Source organism: Pseudochaenichthys georgianus, chromosome 18, assembly GCF_902827115.2.
Source record: "Pseudochaenichthys georgianus chromosome 18, fPseGeo1.2, whole genome shotgun sequence".
Lineage (NCBI taxonomy): Eukaryota > Metazoa > Chordata > Actinopteri > Perciformes > Channichthyidae > Pseudochaenichthys > Pseudochaenichthys georgianus.
This window is the reverse complement of record NC_047520.1, coordinates 18,131,146-18,148,909: the sequence shown is the minus strand read 5'-3', so window position 1 is coordinate 18,148,909 and position 17,764 is coordinate 18,131,146. Positions and strand designations below refer to the sequence as shown.

The window sequence follows — 17,764 nt, the reverse complement described above, 5'->3', positions numbered from 1 at the left end:
AGACTCAAAACTTGAACCCGCTATGCAAGAACACTTGGGACGGAGACTTAGGTGTAGTGTCAAAAGAACTGGATTTATTTACGTTCCTCAAAAAACAGGCAGGAGACAAAGTAAACTCTCAACAGAGTGGGAAGAACGTGGAGCAGGGATGAGACGGAGGTTGGGCTGGACGTGGCGGGCAGGACGGAATGGAATACCCCTGTTCCAGCTGCTGCAGAAGGACAGGGATTTCCTGTGGTCTGAGCAATGTCAAGCAGCGTTTGACGGCCTTCGGCGTGCCTTGAGTGAATCCCCGGTTCTCGCCCCAGCCAACCCCAGGCTGCCGTTCACCCTGGACACAGACGCTAGCGGCGTTGGGGTAGGCGGAGTGCTCTCCCAGACTACACCAGAGGGGGAGCGGGTGGTGGCATACTTCAGCCAGGCGTTCAACAAAGCGGAGCGATGATACTGCGTCACCCGCAGGGAACTTTTGGCAGTGGTGCTGTCCATCAGGCACTTTAAGTACTACCTGTGCGGGCAGGCGTTCACGGTGAGGACGGATCACTCTGCATTACAGTGGCTCATGACGTTCAAAGAGCCAGAAGGGCAGGTCGCCAGGTGGCTAGAAGAGCTCCAAGCTTTCGACTTCAGGGTGGAGCACCGGGCTGGGGTGCGCCACACACATGCAGACACTCTCTCCCGCCGCCGGCGGATGCCACTACTGCGAGAAGAGAGAGACTCGTGAAAAGGAGCTGCTGGAGGAGGACATCGTCTGTGCGGCAGCGCAGCAAGTGGAAGAGGTTATCTTCCGGGAGCTCCAGACAGTGGATGTGACAGAGTGGAAGCAACAGCAAGAGCGGGACGCCGTTCTACAGCCTGTACTGCAGTGGGTTGAGTCGCAGCAGCGGCCACCGTGGGAGGAAGTGGCAGTGCTCTCCAAAGCAACCAAGGGGCTGTGGTCTCAGTTTGAGACTCTACGTCTGTGTCAGGGCGTACTACAGCGGGTGTGGAAGGAGCCAGCAACGGGGGAGAAGAGGTGGCAAGTGGTGGTCCCGAGGGGTCTGCAAGAGGCCATGCATGGAACGTCAGGCTCTGGGCACTTTGGCGTCACTAAGACTCTCCGGCGCCTTCGTCAGGGCTGCTACTGGGGGAAGTGCAGGAGGGATGTCGAAGACTTCTGTCGCCGCTCTAATCCGTGTATGGCGCAGAAGGGCCCCCCTGGTCGTTCCCATGCTCCGCTGCAACAGTTTCCCGCCGGGGCCCCGATGGAGAGAGTAGCGGTTGATGTAGTGGGGCCTCTACCCTTGTCAAACAGGGGTAACCGCTACGTTCTCACGGCCATAGACTACTTCACAAAGTGGCCAGAGGCGTATGCTCTCCCTGATCAAGAAGCAGAGACAGTCGCAGATGCCTTGGTGGCCGGTATGTTCAGCCGTTTTGGAGTGCCGGAGACCCTGCACAGTGACCAGGGGAGACATTTCGAGTCCCGGGTATTCGCCTCCATGTGCTCACAACTGGGCATGCACAAAACACGCACCTCCCCCTTGCGACCACAGAGCGACGGACTAGTCGAGAGATTCCATCGCACCATGGGACAGCAGCTGGCCATCCTCACGTCTCAGCATCAGCGCGACTGGGACGAGCATCTGCCCCTTGTCCTCATGGCATGTCGGTCTGCAGTCCAGGAGTCCTCAGCCTGTTCGCCTGCCCTCCTCATGTTGGGGAGAGAGCTTCGAACCCCTGCTGTGTTGGCGTTTGGTTGGCCACCAGATTCCCTAGACACGCCTCCAGGTCCTGAGTACGCCAGGAGACTTCAGGACCGCCTTGATTCCGCTCACGCCTTTGCCCGCGATCAGCAGAAAAGTGCGACAGAAGCGGAACTACGACACCAGGACCAGAGGGCAGCATTTCCGGGCCGGGGAGCTGGTTTGGGTCTACAGCCCACAACGAAAGAAAGGCCGGTGCCCAAAACTGGACAGTCAGTGGGTTGGTCCCTGCAGAGTACTGGAGAGGGTGGGGGAAGTGGTCTACAGGGTGCAGCTGCCACCAAAGGGGAGAAAAGTGGTGCTCCACAGAGACAGGTTGGCTCCGTACAGAGGAGTCGCTTCCCCACAGACCCAAGGAACATCGGAGCCCACAGCCGTCCCCTCAACATCCCCACTCAGGCCCCCCGGCGAACAGAGCAGCAGTCCCCCATCAGGGACTGAGAGTCCCCCCATTTTTTCGCCGCCTGGGCCAGATCCGGCAACCCCGGTCTTCCTGACCACAGTCCCCCTGCCGAGAAGGCAGACACGACACAACGTCGCTTCAGAGACTTTGTTTGGTAGTAAAGTTATAGTGAGACCCCTCAGTTCCTGTAGAGGGCAAGCATGCGCCCTGGTCTCACTGGAAGGGATGGTAGTCTACCCAGACCTTCCTAGTCAAAGTACAGTGTGTAGTTGTAGTGTTGTGCTTATTTGTTCCTCGTGGGCGAGGAACTTTGTAGTGGGGGGGTAGTGTAGCGACCCTGCATAGGATGTCCAGGGTGTCACTCAGGCATCCCCCGTCTCTCTGCCAATCATAGAGCTGCACAGTGATGCTGGTTGAGGTGCGGGCCTGTGGTTGGGGGAGCGGACGGGGAGTTGTGACGTAGACACTGCTATATATATATGTGTAGGGGTAGGAGTTAGGTTAGTGTGAGGTGGAACCCACAAAGTGTACATGTACCTGTGATCATCTGTAAAGAACAAGAGTTATTAAAGCCTAATAACGAGAAGCCTGTTTCCGACTCACCTTGTGAACGTTACAATATGATGCTTTTCACTCAGAGACTTTCCCACACACGATGCCCCACTCTCCCTTGTGGCAATTACTGTGAACATTTGTGAAAACGTGCTGTAGGCTCAGGTTGTAAAGTGATGACATTTAAGATGACAGCGACAAATGTGGGTTCAGTGGAAAGGCAAGATAACATCAGTTAAGTAAAGACAAGTGAGTTAAGCTAACTTTGGGCCTGAAGTATTGTAAATGACAGCGGCAGAATTGTCACAATTGCAGGTCTGTTGGAGGCCATTTTGAACATCCTGCTCAACAACCATTAAAGCATTAGTGAGAGAAAACTTAATAAATACTTAGAAGATGTTATAGTGCTTTTCACTAAGAACACTGGGTAAGTGCTCTACACTTGTCAGGTGGAGTTGTGTTATATAAAGAAAACTGACCTCGTTTAGAGGAGCAATGAGTCCAGCAGGCACACACTTTGCAAAGTCTACTTCCTAAAACTGCTTACAATAACTGAGAAGTGACCTGGTAACGTGAACACATGCTGTATTTGCCCATAGCAAAGGCCATTTCTAATTGGGGAAAAGATGAAGTGCCACAAAACACAATGCATTACTGCTGTGTTGAATTATGGCTCCTGATGTTGTGTATTTGTTAATCAACCCTCAGGGATGCATTTATGTTTCATTCGTCTTCTGTCTGAGATGTAGATGTTGCCAGGTGTTCGCTCTTGGGAGCAGGTTAGGGGTTAAGTGTCATGCTCGAGGACACTTCAATGGGTTAAAAGAAAGCTCCTCCATTGTGCTGTGACCTGACTGAGTGCATGTGCTACCTCCAAAGGTCATAGCACATGATATGATTGTGTCTCCACACTTCTTAAAGTTGACAAATTGTGTAATGGCTAGCAAAAGGTGTGTGTGCCAGAGTGTGTGTGCATCTAAGCATGTGTTATGGGCTGGCCCCGGCTGCGATGATTTATTATATCGCTTGAAGGGACTTGTACTTTCATGAGGTCACATGAGTAACATGGCACTCAGGCGTAGCACACTGCCGGCAATAGGGAGGCGTGCCCAAACATCTAAAACAGATTCCAGTTTGCACATATGAAGAAAATATGCATGGCACACACAAAATCAGAAACTGTAATCCAGGCTTAATACTGCTTTATCACCTGCACAGGAGGCAAACGTTATGCAAATGCACATAAGCTTTTGCAAATGCACGTCGGACTTAAGGCCTGTCTTTAAAACGTCTTTTCAGAGGTTAATATGCAAATATGGCCTCATGAATTGAGAAAACACTACGGATATTTGTCTAATAACACTAAGGGGATGCCACTGAAAATCAAAGTGGAGTCTTTAAGTTTAACCTTGGATGATTATTTAAGCTAGGACTTCACCTCAGGGTTGCACCACAGTATTTAATATTTTCATCGCAAACACATGCTAGCACAAAGACAGATATTAATGGACTTTGCACATCTACAGTCAAATGTAGATGTTAAAGAAACATGCAAGCTAGGTGCTTAAAAGACGCAATACAATGACATGAAAAAAAAAAAGGAAAAATAACCACATCAAAGCTGACATATTTGTGCTTCCTCCCATAAGTATCATTGTGTGTGCTGTGCAGCAGTCAATTATTGAGGGCATTGTTGAAAATAGGCCAAGAATAACATGCCTATATTAGAAATGCATTGGATTTATTTTTGCTTTCAAATAATGAAATAAGCCTCTCTGGCAAGCAGTGTATTCATGCTGATATCGACCGAATAGTATAAACTCATTTGGCTTTGTGTCAGTCTTTATGCTTTGTATCTTGTTTTATTTAAATATTTGATATCTAAAAATGATCTGACTGACTGTTTCTCCTTTCCTAGGTGGGGGCAAAGGGGGTTTCTTTTAGGGGGTGAGTCGGCGAGGACACAGCATCGGGCAGCATGTTGGCACCTGCATGATCTCACACAGGAGCCTCAATTCTAGGTGAGCTTTCTTTCAAATTCACAAACTCCACAGGGATGCAGTATTCAGACTAGGTGTTCCATATTTAACTCAACATTTGTGGTTACTAATTTAGTTATGAGGTAATCTCGTTAATCCTTTAGAAAAAAGAGCATAATTGCAGAATAAGAGGAAGCCGTTTTCTCTTCGCTTTAAGCTTCTAATATGAGAAAAGCGGCTTTATAAATATATTGGAACACTGTTTTCATTGAAAAACCACAGAGCGGTGCCTCAGCTGTTTTTAACGCCAAAGTACTGGATTGTAAATGCAGCTGTAGCTTTTTATTTTGTGAATGGTATAAAAACAAATCTAATTGTAATTGTCTGAATGACATACTGTAAGGTTGATATTTTAGTTGAATATTTCCAGTATGTGAGAATAAATCAGCCATAAACGCTCCTGACAGTTCAGACTGTATTGGATTAAGAGTAAAAGGTAATATAAGACAAACTAATACAGGGATAAATGGTACATATTTACTTAAAAAAGTATATTAGTTCAATAATTGTTATGAGCATTAGTAAAAACAGAATGATCTGTACTGTCATTCAGCTTTCAGAATGTGAAAAAAAGCCATAAACTGATGGTTAAGACTGAATTGAATTGAGTTGTATTGCCATCAAAATAGACTAGATTGAAAATAAAGACATGGGAAAGGGTTTAGGCATTAAAAACATTACAAGATATGAACATTTTAAAAATAGTCTTTGGCAGTGGAATACGTCACTCTAAGCAGACAGAAAGAGGTCATGGGACAAATTCAGAGAATTGTTTCCCAGATTTAACTAAAATGTGAAAGACTAAAGCCGCTCCCACAAGAGAAAATCCCCGCCCGGGGCCTGTGTGATGATGTAGCTGAGAAAATACATTCAGCAGGGTATAAATATTGCACGGTGAATACATGGAGGGCTTTTTGGCCGATGAATTATTACACAAATCCAGTGGCTTCCTGCCAGCCTCAGAGCATATCTCGCTCAGCTTCACCCTGCTGTAAGCTGTGGCTGGGGAATTGTGGTTATAGGCACACCACAAATAACTACCAACGATACTAGGAATCCATCACACTCATCCCACATGCGGTGTGCTTACACTTCACCGTCTCAAACATCAACCGGATAGCAGAAAAAACACTGCATGGGATTAAGAAGTGCCTGTGAGGCCTGAGTCAGGGTAAAATGACCCTCCAAAGGTGCATCATACAGTAAATGATTTTCCACATTTCTCCATGAACACATGCAGATCAGAGCAAGTTTTAACTTGAATGTTTGCCTTTAGGATGCTTTGATATTCAGTTTATCCCCCAAAAGAGTACTTGTACTTCCTAAACTCTGAATAAAGGGCCTATTGACTCAACATTAGTAGACAAGGGTAATACAGTAAGTTTATCTTCAGCTTTTTTTCTGCTAAATCACTTTTCATTTGCACAATATAATCATGTAAGTCAGCGGAGCGTGAAGCTGAGTTAATGCATGTGATTGTAGCAACACAATGAGAGTAAAAGAAGATCAAAAATAAGCATCTAAATTGGAAAGGACTTTTGCCCGTCGAACTAAAGAAATGTCGGGCAGGTTGGGTCTTTTGGTGATTAGCAAAAAAAGGAAAGCATAATCCCCAGGCTGCTGACATATTTCTTTTGAATAGCGCCTGTCTGAAAAAGACAGATATGCTTTGGAAAATGGATCAAATCAGTTTTGTGTCAGATAGCAGCAAGTGCATTCCCAGGGTAAATCTTTACTAAGCCACAAACACACAGGATAACAGAATGAAGGACTGACCATAGCAGATCAGGAAAATACAAAAAAAGACAAGATTTAATGATAATAGACAAATTATGATAACCTCTCAAATGACTTCCTGAAATACAGCACTGCACTCTGTGGGTTTAGTCCAAACCTTCTCCAAATTGTTGCAATAAAAAATTATAATTATTTTACGTTGCGCTGCTACTTTGGATATTAAGAAAGCAAGCGTGGACAATTCATTGTATTTCCTCGGCAAAGCAGGAATAATTTAGCAGCAGAGCTGAGCCACGGTGTGTTTAATGAAATGCACAAATGTATCTTAAGGCATTATGGAAGAGGTATTTAAGTCTGGTGCATATTTCATGTCCGTTAACTGCACACAGGCTTCTCAGCAGTGACAGGTAATGCTCTGTTCTTTTGAATGCATTACATTTCCATCTTAAACACACAAATACAAACACATGAAAACACTTTAGCACTGGCTGTTCCTTATAGACATCATTAATTATATCGTTCCTTATTGCATATCATAGTGCTATTAAATGTCTACATGGCAAGAGCAAGTGTTATGATCCATTCAATTAAGAAACCTCGGCATACTTAATCCGATTACAATCCCCAAAAGGAATGAAGGAGTACATGAGTTAATACAGGTCTCCCTTAGTGCTAAACGTATTTAGAGCAATGTGTTTGAACTGTGGATGGATATCCTGCCTTTAAATGTATTCAACATCATTTCTACTTTTGTTTATTTTTAGTCAACTAGTGGTGTAATGTCAACAATTCTCCTGTGTGATATAACCACAAGATGGTGCTGTCTGTCACCATATGAGTCCATCTGAAGCAGGGCTACAGTATTTACCACCCAGCATTAATGTCATTGAATTACATTTCCTTTTTTACTATAGCCTCATAACATTACATACTGTACGCTACTGGTTGTTATCAATGGCTCTGGTTTATTTTCACTAAAATTAGTGTACAATTTTCAAATTACTTTTCAAAATACAAACTACAGGTTGTGGTAATTTAACTAACTTGAAGTAACCAATGAGGAGTAAAAATACCTATTTGAACTCTGAAACATATATTGAAAAAAGAAATATGAAACATTTAGAGCATTTATTTGTGTCTACATATGTGCATACACATAGCATAATTACAGAAGGGGGGGGGGATATATGCAAATAGAGTAGTTTGTATAGTAAAATATAAAAAATAGTATTTACTTGAATAAAAAAATCCAGTAGATGGCACTCTGTCAATGCAGAATATTTCCACCCACATCCTCCTCCACCCACTCTTCAGTAGGTGTGCCTCATCATCAGGAGAACACACACACACACACACACACACACACACACACACACACACACACACACACACACACACACACACACACACACACACACACACACACACACACACACACCACACACACACACACACACACACACACACACACACACACACACACACACACACACACACACACACACACACACACACACACACGGCGGGCGGACACACAGTGACAGGACAAAGGAACTTGTACTGCTGCTCTAATGAAGTACACAATCTATTTCCATGTAGGGTAAACAAAAAAAGAGCACTTTGATTGATGGCTGCATTATAAACTCACCACTGACGCACACACACTTAAACACATACACCCACCTGCAGTGTTTACCCCTTCTTCATTGTATCCCCTTACATCTTCCATACTTGCACAAAGCTGAATGGCGTCACCACCCACCACACACATACACTGCATCACACACACACTCACACACACACACACACACACACACACACCACACACACACACACACACACACACACACACACATACACACACACACACACACACACACACACACACACACACACACACACAACACACCACACCACACCTCCTCGCCATCTGTCTGTGCAGCGGCCCATGTCCCTGGCACTGGGAGCAAGAGAGAGAGAGAGAGAGAGAGGAGAGAGGAGAGAGAGAGAGAGAGAGAGAGAGAGAGAGAGAGAGAGAGAGAGAGAGAGAGAGAGAGAGAGAGAGAGAGAGAGAGAGAGTCTCTTGGCTCTGTAGTCTCACTTCCTGTTCCTCAGGCAGAGCTGTTGTCTATCAAACACTCTCACGACATCACACGACGGGCCTTCCCTGCCATCACACACATTTAGGTGATGCCATTTGGAGTAAAAAAAACGTCTACATCTCCCTCGCCTTATGAGCACCAGAGATGTGTTTCCAGTGATTTCACTCCACAGCTATGGGAGCTTATTTCAGCTCAGCTCATTATCTACAGGACACTCATTTCCTCGCAGATTCTAAAGCCCACAACTCAACAAGAGGAAAAATAAACATGCCTGATTAGCTTATGCATCAGGCGGTTCAAATTAATACCGCAGATGGCAGAATTACTCACCACTTCTTGGGAGGCAGATATATAAAGAAAGTGGGAGGGACAGAGCATATTCATGGGCTCTGTGACGGAGGCATCGCAGGAAGAATCTGGATGTTTATTCACGGATATTAGCACCTATCCTGAAGCTGCACTGGCTTCCTGATTATATGTACCAGCATGAGTTTATTGTAAATAAAACATGTATACTGTATGAACCCAGGAGTCACAGTGTCTGCACAACATAATGAGAAAAAATCACCAGGAATAAAAGGTGATTCTCTGTCATTAAGATTCCCTTTTCTCTTTTCAGTGAGCTTTCATAAGCATGCAGCTTCACAAAGAGCTTTGTAGGCAGCTTAAGTAATTTGTACAAAAATGCATTCCCTCTCTCTCAGTCTCTTCCATTTAGACAGCGGGCGAAAGTGCCTTCATAACGCTGCTATATTCAAGCGGAGTGATAAGAAATGGCAGCTATCAGCAGGCGGTTTGGAAGCAGCATATAACAGTTATTGTGTGTGTGTGTATATAAAAATTGATTTATGTGGCCTATCACTTAGCAGGCGCAGTTTGTGGATGAATACGGGCTAATATAATATTATGGGAAGAGTGAGAGGGTTAAGGGAAGGGCCAGGAGCTGCCTCAAGGTGAAAAAAGTATGATCAAAGTCCAGAGACATCATTACAGCATGAAAGACACTTCAATATCTAAAGCAAGGTGAGACTGTTCTACTGGAGACTGAATATCTATTTGAATTTCAAAACTATTCATGCTCCATGCATGTTGCACACTATTTTATAATGTTGTTATTATTATTATTTGAGGTATGAAGGTGAAAGGGAAAATATTTCATTCATTATATTAATAAAGACACTTTATTTATCAGAACTATATATATTATTATAATTATATATTCCTACCAGTAAATTATGACGGAAACACTGAAGATTTTCTGTGGCGGATTTAAAAACACTACCAACATTTTACAGACATTTTTTTTCAGTTTCGCTGCACGAGACATTCTGCAACCCTCTCTCGGATCAAACAGTGTGTGAATAAATGCATGCTAACATGTAACCCAATTATACAGCAAAGTACTGCTTTTATACATAATGCTAATTAAAACTCTTAATGTAAAAATGTGAAGGGGATCAGAGAGATTTTTCAGGGTTTCCTTTGCAGTCTTGAAAAAACATATTTACTTTTTAGTAATGAATGGGGGTATGTCCTGCACATGTAATGCAGAAGAAGGAGCAGCCTGATGTTTACCCGCTGGCGCAGCGCTGATGCCATGTCCAGACTTGTAAATCAGGCCCATTGAGGTAGCATAATGCTGATGATTATGACAGCCAGTCACATGGGAGTGATAGAGGCACGCTGAGTTATGGGCTAGGGAGGAACTGAAGAGTCTCACAAATGGAGAGGCACTTCCACCGAAACACAAGTCCCAGATGGGACTAATTCTGCATTTGGCGGCTGTGCCACCCAAATGAGTGCACATTAGCTGCTCCAAACCCACATAATACTGAAGTGTGTTTGTTTTTTCATCACACATCTCTGCCACTTCACTCTATTACTGCGAGATACTATTCATAAAAAAACACAGAGACTGAATAAAAGAAAGTGCTGCACTGGCAGGGTTAACCCAATGCATTTTCATTCTTACTAAATAATGTCCTGTTTGCATTGTGCTTCATTCAGTGCACTCCCCTCTAGAGATGAGCGATCATTCACTGGCATTGATCGTCAGCCATGATAATATAATCAGGCATAAAGCCCGACAAGGCTGGCCCCCCCATAGATCAGAGCTGCTGACAGCAGAGCTATGCACAGGTCATAAACCCTCACCTTCGCTGTTTGACCCCGCATCAATTTGGCTCTTTCCAATATGAATGCAAATAACAATGCATTTTTAGTGACATGTTTATGGTTATCTCTGTATCTCCTCTCGCTCCGCCTGCTGCCCCTAAATGTGCTGATGTTAGCGAGCTAATGGGATTGAAAAAGGTAACCTATTGCTCACTAGTGGTCACCCCCCCCCCAAAACATAAACAAAGCGTCCACGCATGCCCTTGCTTTCTCACACACACACCTACATGTCCTCCACCCCAGTCACTTGTGTATGCATTGAGCTGATAAGTACTGCGGTTCATTTTCCCCATGGCAAAGCACAGTAAAAAACTGGGGAGTAATAATTGCTTTGGGGGGGGGCGAGACGAGGATGGCTAAATATGCTTGATTGCCTCCTAAGCTTTGGTGCTGTGTAATGAAATATGGCTGCTGCAGTCAGGAGCTCCCGTGCGATAGCTTTCTTGTCACTTTCTCACTTGCTTTTTTTTTTTACCCTTCGCTCCTCTGTTCTGGCATTTTCGTCTTTGCTTACCCGTCGCCTTTGTTATAGAATGGATTCCATCAAAGCTTGTGTTGCCATTGAACACTTATATTAGCTATAATGTAATAATTACTGGGGCCAAATCCAGCATAATTGAGTATTCCTCGCCACATCAAAACGGCAGGCGTCCTAATATTCCTCTGTTCTACAATTTAATTTGTGGATTCATTAGCATGGACAGGGTGTATGGAGGGAAACCAGATAACAAGGAACTTAGCAAAAACACAACGCTGTTAATGAAGGGGTGAGGAAGCGGCCATAACCTCACCTGGGTAATTATTTATCCTTTACATGAACATGTTTGGACCCTAGAACTCGAAATAAATGTCTACTAATATCCATAAAAACCTTTTAATGAAACCAGATATCTAGTTTGCTTACATTTAACAAACCAAATGAATGCAAAAAGTTTTGGGAGGCTACTGTTATAGCCATCATGACATTCATAATCATGAGCTCATTCGAAAGCCCTAAAATAACATTTGAAAAGATAATGAGGCAAATTAAAGCTCACACACTTCGCTAAAAAATGTTTCTCCTTAATTCATTTGTGTTGCTTCTGCCCAAAGCACATTTCACCCTGTTGGTTACATGAGTAGCTAATCATTTACTAGAGTATTAGACCACAGGCTTGTATGGGCACAGAAGCATCTGCTAATGCATTTAGCCCAAGAAAATCTTCCCCGCACATTAAATGCAAGCGTCTTTTTCCTGCTCTCTTTCGCCTCCACAATAACTCACAAGCCCAATTTGCTGCAGCTTAAAATAAAATGTAATTACACTTGTTTTCATTATAATTCACAAAGCCAATCGATAACTGTGGTGAACTCATTCTCTGCTGCACATGCTATTCTCTGTCCTTTCAATTGTTTGCCAAACCAGTACCCTGTATGTCCTAACTTGTTTTGTAGCTAAATATCTAATTATTGAACAGGTTTAGGAGAACTACTGAACAGTAAACTTCATTGGTGTTTTATTTCCATTAAGTAATTATTGCTGTTTGTAATAAATGTACAATATTCCTTCCAAATAGAGGGTCTGATTCATCCCTGCCTTGTTTTTTTCTATCTTTCTCCTTCCTGCAGTTCTCTTTCCTGAGACGTCACCCACAGGATGAGGCCTGCGGCAGGTAAGACACTGAAAGAATATTTGATAAGCGTAGGACAAGAATGTTCTGACCTCTGTTTTGCATCACTTCCCATTTGCTGAAATGCTAAACTTGAAAGGGCGCCCCCATGCTGTGTGTCTTCATGTTTTGCAAATGTATAAGCCCAGGGGCTCCAGCTGGCCATGTGTCCAAATATCCATCTTTGTTTTAGTTTGATATATTGAGTGTCAGCACAGGACAGAGGATATGTCAAGTGATATGAAATCAAGCGCTAAGCTAAATCTCGACTGCAGCTCCATCCCTCCATCTCCTGACCTGAGAGGGGGGGGGGGGGGGGGGGCTGACTATATCTGGCAACCTAAACCTTTTTAAAGTGACGGAGAGAGTGTGGTAGACTGACTGGCACTGATGGGCCCAGACGAGGAGTGTGGATGCTGCTCTGCCCGGCCTCACAAGCCTGATTGATAGAGTGTGATGAGACTGTCACTGAACAAGGAGAGCAGCGGGGAGATAGAGAGATGGGGGGGAATGGGCTGACCAGGGAAGGGAGATAGAGGGAAATAAATTTGAGAACATGTGAAGGATGAAGTGGGGAAATGCGTTTCGGACACATGAAGGATGGAAAGGGGGAGGGGGGGGTCACTGCAGAGGTGTGAGATACTGGACGGCTGAAGGGCTCACCTACATGCACGTTCAGTTTGAGACTGATTGAGTTGATATAGTGTGGTAGCAGCAAACATTTCTAACAGCATGATGTCATAACAATTGAAATTCTGAAGCTATCATATGAAAACTTATAGTTTCACTTTATTATTAGGATTGGTCAATTCAAATTTCAACAATATACATCTGTTCAAACTGAAGTCAAACTGAATTTTTCAAATATGACCCGTCCCTAACTTCCATTTAACTTCCTAGGCTTTCCAACTTGAACTGATGAAAGAAACCTCAACTGTGCAAACTGCAGCAACTTAACAACCAATGTATAGACATAAATAGTAAGTTCATGTTGTTAATGTAACTATACCTTAAAGCATTAGATGCATTTTGTTTCCTTATCTTAAAGTAGTCCCCTTGTAAATCTACTCCAAACAAACCCTCCACGTAAATACAAAATTAAACAACTATTTCATTTTCTTATTACAAAAACATAAACGCAACAAAAACAAGCTTAAAATATCAATAGTCGGTTTAGAAGTGAATATTGGCAACAATGCATACTAGAACATGTCAACTGATGGATTAATCTAAAGAATGCATTGTCCATATTGTTATATATAAGTTATTCAGCTGCATCTCTTTTGATCTCCTATATTTGTATTCCCTGTACATACATGTGAAAGTCATAAATAGTTCCCTTGCTTGTGTATCGCTCCATCAGCACCTGCTCCGGACACATTATTAGATGTTGTGGACTCATGGCGTCCTGGCAGTGAAAACCGGCCGAGCTAAATCCCTGCTCTGGGAATTCCACAGTTAGTGATTTCAGACTCAATAAAGCCTCCATGTTTTACTTTTATCCTTGCCTGAGGAAAGAAGGCTGACTCACTACAACGCCAACGTTATTATTAGTGCCTCACATGTGTGGAGGAAGCTGTGTGAAAGACAGAGAGGGAGTGAATGCAGAAGCAGCATGAGGAGCTCTTATCTGCCGCCTGCCAAGCCCTGACCAGGGCCCTGACTCCCCCACACACCCCCCTCTCTGACGGGGCTCCCCACCAGTCTGCTGAAGGCAAGGCGGCCAGGTGAAATGAGCAATTCCCATTCAGGGACAAGAGCGGCACACACACTCGCCCTGTGAAATGGCTGCTCACTTTGGCAGATCAATGCACTCCCTTTCCCTGCACACTGCCACTGAGTGATAGCCAGGAAGAAAAAGAGGGGAGTACCAGTGTGTGTGTGTGTGTGTGTGTGTGTGTGTGTGTGTGTGTGTGTGTGTGTGTGTGTGTGTGTGTGTGTGTGTGTGTGTGTGTGTGTGTGTGTGTGTGTGTGTGTGTGTGTGTGCGCGTGTGCGTGTGTGTGGGGAGAGAAGGAGAGCTGTTTGTTTGTGTGTGTTAGCAGGACATTTAATGATATTTGCCATGGCTGCTCTGAGAGAGCGCTGTTGAAGGAAAATGGGAAATGCTTTGCATATACTCAAAAAGACATGCAATATTGCTGTTGCCTCATTGGGAAATAAACGTTCCCAGTCCCACCGGATATGAGAATATTCAGCTACTGAACTGGAAACTTTGCAGATATGAAAGATATTAGTGAATATCATTAAAATGCTTAGTAGTGCCAAAATGAATTCCATATTTCTCCACTGATGAAACTCATATGTCAGACATTTATAGGCATCGTTTCATAACTGAGATGAAATGATATAATCTAGGCTAATTTTCCACACGATAACCACACAGATGTCTTGGTTTAAAGTGAATATGCTCTTCGAAATATGATGTTTTTTAACATTAATAACTGCATTTCTGATGACACAGGATGTGGTATATCAGGATATATGATGTCAAAGTTATAATGACAGTATGTATTATATATGCACACTCCTAAATCATGTGTCAAAGGGATGATATCTTCTATAGCAGGGGTTTTCATTGCGGGCCACATTAGCATTATGGTTGCACTCAAAGGGCCGGTTGTAACTATATAAATATATAATATATATATATATATAATAATTAGGGCTGTCAAACGATTACAATTTTTAATCAGATTAATCACAGTTTAAAAATTAATTAATCATGATTAATCACCATTCGAACTATGTCCAAAAAATGCCATTTATTTATGTATATTGTTGGGAATGGAAAGATAAATGAAAGAAGGCGGATATATCCATTTAACATACAGTATCTATGTTTATTATAACATTTTTCTGGGTGTCAAAATGAAAGACAGCCCACACACCTATCAATCATCAAACCGTGGGGTCTTAATTCATTACGTGTTGATTTCTATCAACGGGGGAGTACTTCAGGAAAGTCGACGGGGGGGGGGGCTAGTGGAGTACTTCAGGAAAGTCGACAGGGGGGGGGGGGGGGCTAGTGGAGTACTTCGTGACCACAGAGTGTGAACGTTGTGATCAGCTGTTTTAGCGCAGGTCTCCAGTGAAGGGGGGAGTCTCCCTCCTCAGCCGGTTGGCGTAGTTTTGGCACAGTTCCGTTATTCAGACCGACGTTAACAGCAGCCCTGTCTGTGCACACGGAGACCGACTCTGTCGTCCGGTGATCTAACCGCCTTCTGGAAAAGCTTCACAAGTACGTCGGTACGCAAATGCGCTTTGTGACACAAGTGACGGTACGCATTTCAGATTACGCCATAACCTGCGTACCAGTTATGTGCACCCCTGTACCAGAGCCATATTATTACTATTATATGGCTCTGCCCTGTACTCCAGCAAAAGTATTCTCCGTCGGGACTTCCTGCAACAACACCACGCCGTTATCAAAGATGTTCTATTGAGAAGACGATCACTACGTGACAAAAGTTTTCAAAACCGTGGCGACTGAAATCAATCTTACTGTAGAGTATTCGCATTTGGTCTCTTTGGTCCTTCTGCAGACACCGTACCGGATGTAGGGATCTACATGCGGCACACGGGTAGTGTTGTGATAACTACCAGGTGTATGTATGTTGCTCCGTTACTATCAAGGTTATTAAACCAAGTTCTATAACAAACATGACTCGTTTATGAGAACATCAAACATGGTGTCAGAAGTCAAGTCTCCGGAGTTTTTTTACGGCGGATTTTTCACGTCTGGGTGACGTTTGAGAGGACAACTAAGCCTGCTCCAACACGACGCATGCAGCTAAGCTAACATGGCGGATTCCGGAGACCCGACCCACTCGTCTTTGACGGTAACATCGCAGAGAACTGGCGAGTATTCGAACAGGAATATGACATTTTCATCGTGGCGGCACACTATGACAAGCCAGCATGGACACGAGCATACATTCTCCTCAATATAGCGGGATCAGAGGCCATCGAGCGCGAGAGGTCTTTCGTCTATGCGGCTGAAGTGAGGGGTCCTGGCGAGGATGTGCCCATCATCACTCATGCCGAGTCTAAAGAAGACCCGGAGTGTCTAAAAAGGAAATTTAGGGAGATGTGTAACCCTCAAACAAATGTCACTATGGAAAGACACAAGTTCAATACAAGGAATCAAAAAATCGGTGAGTCAATTGAATCGTATGTCAGTGCTTTAAGGATCAAGGCAAAGAGCTGCAAATTTGGGAATCTCTATGAAGAACTAACCAGAGATAGACTGGTCTGTGGTATCAGTAATGACAACTTAAGGAAAGTGCTCCTGAGAGACTGATTTAACACTAATCAAGGCTGTTAACATATGTCAGATCCATGAGATGACTGAAGAGCACAATAAAACGCTAGCTATGCCACAGCACTCTGCCACAAATGTGGATTCAGTTCAGACTTACCAGAGAGGAACACGAAAATACGACAACAAAAGGAAACCTCAGGCAAATGGAGCTAGCTCTATTTCCAACTGCTACAACTGTGGAGGTAGTCATGCAGCAAAGAGGGACAACTGTCCAGCAAATGGTCAACAGTGTCATACCTGCAAAAAGTGGAATCATTTCAAGAAGTGTTGCAATTCCATACAACAAGCATATAACAAGCAAGGGCCCAGGAGGATAGTTCATCAACTAGAACCTGATCAAGCTGATACAACTACAGATGAAACATTCTATGTTGACGGCGTAACACTGCAAGTAAGTGTTGACGCAACTGATGCACAGATCGATAAAAATGATGAGGCTTTTGTCACAGTGCAAATCAATGACAATGTAGTCGAGATGAAAGTAGACACTGGTGCGAAGTGCAATGTTATGTCAAAAATGTCATTCAATGTGATAAAAGGAGATGAAAAAATACAGACGTGTTTTAAATCCACTAATCTTGTTGCATATGGTGGTAGCAAAATCAAAACTGCGGGCGTAGTTAGACTGCAGTGCCACCTAGTGGGAAAAGTCCACACACTGCCATTCTACATTGTGGAAGAGGATGTCCTGCCACTGCTTGGGCTACGAGCGTGCAGACGGATGGGACTAGTTTCATTCAGTGAAGCAGTTCATCAATTAAGCCCCACTGACGATGATTTTTCAGTTGAGATCCAAACAGAATACAGCGATCTCTTCTCTGATGAGCTTGGAAAGCTACCTGTGACGTACTCCATGACTCTCGACCCAGATGTAAAACCAGTCGTTCGTCCTGCACATCGCATACCTGTGGCTATGAAAGACAGAGTCAAAGCTGAACTCGACAAGATGCAGGAACTGGGCGTCATCATTCCTGTCTCAGAGCCCACTGATTGGGTGTTCTCTATGGTAGCCACTAGCAAAAAGGACAAACAAGAAATCA

At 43.9% G+C, this 17,764-nt stretch overlaps 1 protein-coding gene across 14 annotated transcripts in view; it reads left to right on the top strand.

Moving 5' to 3' along the window:
• LOC117463550 (receptor-type tyrosine-protein phosphatase delta-like) overlaps nt 1-17,764 on the top strand; it is a 405,065-nt gene that overhangs the window by 182,669 nt on the left and 204,632 nt on the right. For all 14 annotated transcript variants that reach the window (XM_071206543.1, XM_071206542.1, XM_071206541.1 and 11 more), the window contains exons 6-7: nt 4,619-4,721; nt 12,362-12,405. The gene's annotated coding sequence lies outside the window, so the exon portion shown is untranslated. The remainder of the gene's footprint in view (nt 1-4,618; nt 4,722-12,361; nt 12,406-17,764) is intronic.